This window comes from Rhinopithecus bieti, unplaced genomic scaffold (assembly GCF_001698545.2).
Source record: "Rhinopithecus bieti isolate Rb0 unplaced genomic scaffold, ASM169854v2 scaffold_11565, whole genome shotgun sequence".
Lineage (NCBI taxonomy): Eukaryota > Metazoa > Chordata > Mammalia > Primates > Cercopithecidae > Rhinopithecus > Rhinopithecus bieti.
In genome coordinates, this window is record NW_016807049.1 from 1,201,841 (window position 1) to 1,207,111 (window position 5,271).

General features: G+C 34.7%; 1 protein-coding gene across 4 annotated transcripts in view; it reads right to left on the reverse strand.

Annotated features, from left to right (window-relative positions):
• Positions 1–5,271, reverse strand: part of CHRM3 (cholinergic receptor muscarinic 3) — a 544,049-nt gene that overhangs the window by 472,786 nt on the left and 65,992 nt on the right. The window lies entirely within an intron of this gene.

Genomic DNA, 5,271 nt, shown 5'->3' on the forward strand with positions numbered 1-5,271 from the left:
GCACTATTCACAATAGCAAAGACTTGGAATCAACCCAAATGTCCATCTGTGACAGACTGGATTAAGAAAATGTGGCACATATACACCATGGAATACTATGCAGCCATAAAAAAGGATGAGTTTGTGTCCTTTGTAGGGACATGGATGCAGCTGGAAACCATGATTCTTAGCAAACTATCACAAGAACAGAAAACCAAACACCGCATGTTCTCACTCATAGGTGGGAACTGAACAATGAGGTCACTTGGACTCGGGAAGGGGAACATCACACACCGTGGCCTATCACGGGGAGGGGGGAAGGGAGAAGGGGGGAGGGATTGCATTGGGAGTTATATCTGATGTAAATGACGAGTTGATGGGTGCTGACGAGTTGATGGGTGCAGCACACCAACATGGCACAAGTATACATGTGTAACAAACCTGCATGTTATGCACATGTACCCTCGAACTTAAAGTATAATAAAAAAAAACAAAAACCATATTTAGTTATATATTGCTAACATTGTAGTAAAGGAAATCATCTGTCCCAGACCAGATCAAATCTAGTCCTAAAATTAAAATACTGCAATCACAGGATTATTTAATGAGGTGTCAGAAATGGCAGTATTTCATATTGTTTAATATCATTGGCAAGAAGCAACATACAGAAAAATAAGATAAACAGAACAGAAACAAACTAGAAAACTATAATTCATTCTACAAATGCTAACTTAGCACTTATTTTTCATGGTAGTCTCCATGCTAGACCCTAGCATTAAAAATGAGTAGGATACAGCTCTTGCCTCATAGGTGTTTGTAGTCCAGTGGCCAGAGAAAGACAAGTAAATACATTGTTAAAATACAGGGTGATGCGTCCTGCCCTTGCAGGAAAAGCCACAGTGAAAATGGCCATTACTGCCTAGAGCTGGCAGAAATGCAAAAAATGATGCAATTTCTCTAGGGGCCCATTTGGCAATATATTTCAAAAGGATAAAAAATGTAGGTACCCAGGAATTCTTCTAGGAATTTGTCCTGCAGAAATAGTATTATACCTGGACAAGAACAATTTATAAGAATGTTTTCATGCTTTGCTTATAATATTTTAAGCAACCCCAATGGCCAAAAAAAAAAAGCAGCTATTAATTGTGCTATACATCTGGGATGAACTACTATGAAGATCTGAAAATCATGCTTTATAAGAATAAAGATATGAAAAAATGGACGTGATTTAATGTTAAAAGAGAATATAAAAGTATACAAATAAATTCCTAAGTGTTTTTTTTGTTATTATTGTTTGTTCTTTGGAGGGGAAATATGAATTTGCAGAAAATAAAACTGGAAAGAAAAGAAATAGCAAAATGCTAATGATATTTATCCCTAATTCAAGGAGTTATGAGTGGTATTTACTTTGACCTTTTATTTGTGTAATTTTCCACAAGGTACTTAAGTTTCATTCAAAATCAATTATCTTTTTTAAATAAGACACAACTAAAATTCTTTGGAGAAAACTTCAGGAGGAATATTTGAAATGAGCATAGAAGGATAACAAGACACTCATCGGGAGGAGGAAGGGGCAAAACACGCAATTGACAAAGGCAACAACGTGCAAAACGTGTTCTTGACAAAGGCAACAATGCGCAAAAACAGCCATGAAATGCTTAAGACAGTGGTATCTATTTCCTATATTGTTAACTAGTCCAGTGCACCCATGTAATTCTAAATTAACACAACACAATTTGAAAGCCGGAACTCAACCCCTAGTAGCTCACGTTGCTTAAGTGATCACCTTCCTAACACGCAGGGACTTGAATTTAGGTCTTCATCCAAACCTATGTCTCTTTCCACTTCCCTTTGATATACTGCCTCTATGATGCAATTTTATACACACCCACAATATGCATACACACACACACACTCACACTCAACACAATGTGACAATTCATCCTAAATAGAAAGCTGAGAAAATTAAGTCTCAGCTTTAAGTACAGTAAATACTATAATTAACTAACTTGTATCTTAGTAGCATCTTTCTACTTAATACAAAAGAGAATTTGGAACCATCTGCAAATTTCACCCCCTACCACTTTTACTTTTGGTCCAAATTAAAGTTGCTATCTAGATCAACTAGTGGAGTAGAGTATAACAAATCATTTTCTAAATAGTACCCACCCTTCCATTTTTAAAGTCTCCTACAAGCTCATATAATGACTTTCATAGTCACCTCCTTTGCAGGTTTAATGTGTGTTGGATTGTATTGTTCTGGTCTTTATGTAGTAATTTTCTTTTGTTCTTTATCGAAATGATCAGCTAAAATACACTTTCCTTTCAAAAGACTTGTTTGATTATTGCATTACTAAATACCTATATAGAGTTAAATATGCTAAAATTATAGTAATAATGTCTTTGGGGTTTCACCAGAAAAAGTAAATTGAGCTGTCATAAGCCCCGTTAATTTATTTGCACAGCAGAATTGTAAATGCAGCAGAAAACAGCTTACTGTAATGTAAACAGAGTTTTCCATGTTCTGCTCACAGGACAAGTTTATTTAATGTAATATATTACACTCACCCATCATTGCTACCTTTCAGTTTATACTTTTATGGTAACAAACGGTTATAATAAACAGAGCCGTTGTGTTAAAATCAAATAGAAGGCTAGGTATTCATTCTGTGGCTGAAAAAATCTGATATTCCACTTCATACTTCTTGATACTAAAGATTGTCAGACCACGGTGTGTTAAAACTAGAAAAGTCCTCCATTTCTAATGTTGATGTATGAAGAGTTTTGGTCTAAAGTTTCTGGGTCTAGCTCATTGTCTAGTCTCTGTTTTCACGCTGCACCTGATTTTAAGATTGAAAACAAAACTAAACAAAAAACAAAAAAAAAACTGTTGATGCTTTATGGTAATGATTATTATCAATAGTTCTATCCCTTTTAAATTGCCTTGTAACAATAGCCTACAGCAATATTTTAATCATGAGGAGAGGAATCAGTTATTATATCATTTTAAGTGTTTCTAAGAAACTATTTCAGGTTTCAGACAACTTAGGGAACCTTTTCTTATATGAGATAAAATAGAGCTCAGACCTATTACAAACTTGATAGAGTGTTCATGTTTTAATATATCAATTATCTTTCCCCAAACCTCATAATCAATATTACATGTCACTCCTCAATAACTTCATACAATAATTCATTAAATCTGAAAAATTATTGAATGGAATCTATTCTAGACTCCAATCTAATATGCTAATAATTTAATATGCACATGCTACTTTATATATAATCATTTTAAAGTTAATAATTTGACTAATCAGTGACTAAAAGTCCTCCGATCTAGAAAGTGAATTTTACATTGTGTCTCCCTTACAGAACCAACAGTAGATAACCTGATGGAGGCAGATTTAGAAAAGAAACATTTATTGAGCATTTATTATGTTGCTTACTATTAATGTTGCCATTTTTACTATGTTATCACTACGTGCTAGGCCTTTTCCTGTTATGTGGATGCTGAGAAAAACATCCTGATTCATCATGTCAACTTCAATGATGCCTTCTCAATAAATGTTTTTTTTGTTTTGTTTTGTTTTGCTTTTTTAGATGGAGTTTAGCTCTTTTCGCCCAGGCTGGAGTGCCATGGCGCGATCTTGGCTCACCGCAACCTCTGCCTCCCGGGTTCAAGCGATTCTCCTGCCTCGGCCTCTGGAATAGCTGGGATTACAGGCGCCCGCCACCACCCCCGGCCAATTTTTTTGTATTTTTGGTAGAGATGGGGTTTCTCCAGGTTAGTAAGGCTGGTCACGAACAATAAATGTATTCTAATTATATGGCTCTCCTTACCTACCTGAACCAAAAACTTCTGGTCTGCTAACAAGATTTCTAGGTAGTTTTTGTTTGTTTTCTTGGTACCCAGGCGCTTTTGAAGAAAAGAGAACACGCAATTTATTTTCTTCCAGAACTTTGCCTCCTGCCATTCTCTCTCTCTCCCCAAATTCCTGAGATATTGTTATAAAATATATATAGAAACTAATTTGTAAAGGTGACTTTACTTATTCCTCTCTTCCTGTGTTTCTTTCTTATGAAGTTTCTTACGACGTTTTCTAAAATAATATTTTAATATTGAGCTGTCATGTTCCCCGTTTTGTTATCTCTAAAAGAAAAATATACTTCTAGCCCTATCTTACAAATTATTGTGAAAAAATCAAGATACCTTAGTGAATATTTGAAAATGCTAATCAAATTTGAGTTGGTGATGAAACTGATTGCACGTAACTCATGCTCATGAGTTAGATTCCAACTAAATAATATTTGCAAAGTACTGAAAAATCCAAAGAAACAAAAATTGCTTAGAGGCCTGTTACTCAAAGATAATCATTAACAACAATAAAATTATTTTATTCTGAATATCATTATTTTAACATTTTAAATACACAGTTTTTGGATCCTGCTTTATTTCTTTAATGATGTTTTGTGAGTAATTTCCATGCTGCTAAATAAACATTACTAACATCCTTCTAAATGTTCCCTTAGAACCACTGTTTACCTAACCACTCCCCACTTCTAAATGGGTATTTTGATTGCACCAACTTTCCACCACTTCAAATAAAAATGTACATTGCCTTCATCATATTTAATATCATTTCAGTAGTACAGGCCCTCAGATGTAGACTTTCACATTGCCAAGTTGGTTTTTCAACGGATTGCACCATTTATATTCTTGTTGATCATGCATGAGCTAATCCATTTCACTGGAAATTGACAGTCACTGAAAATATCAAAAATCTCTGTTTTATTTGCCAAGTGAAAAGGTAGCTCATGATGGATTTAATTTGCATTTCTAAGTTGTAATATTTTTGTTTTCCTTTAGACATTTTCATTACTATTTAGTAAATGATCACATACATTGATCACTAATCTATGAGGTGCTTACTCATTTCTTAGCAGATTAAATGATACCATTATATACTAAAATCTTTAGTATATGTTTCCTATAGTTTGCTACAAATCATACTTAGAGCTTGTTTGCCTCCTAATTTGATTTCTTATTCAGTTTGAGAATTGTAAATACTAATGCATTCAACTCTATTTGTCTTTTATTTCTTCTGTCTTGAAGGTTTAGAAAGTGCACACTGACCAGGCACGGTGGCTCACACCTGTGATCGCAACACTTTGGGAGACCAAGGCAGGCAGATCACAAGGTCAGGAGATCAAAACCATCTTGGCCAACATAGTGAAACCCCATCTCTACTAAAACACAAAATTAGCCGGGTGTGGGGTGCGCACCTGTAGTCT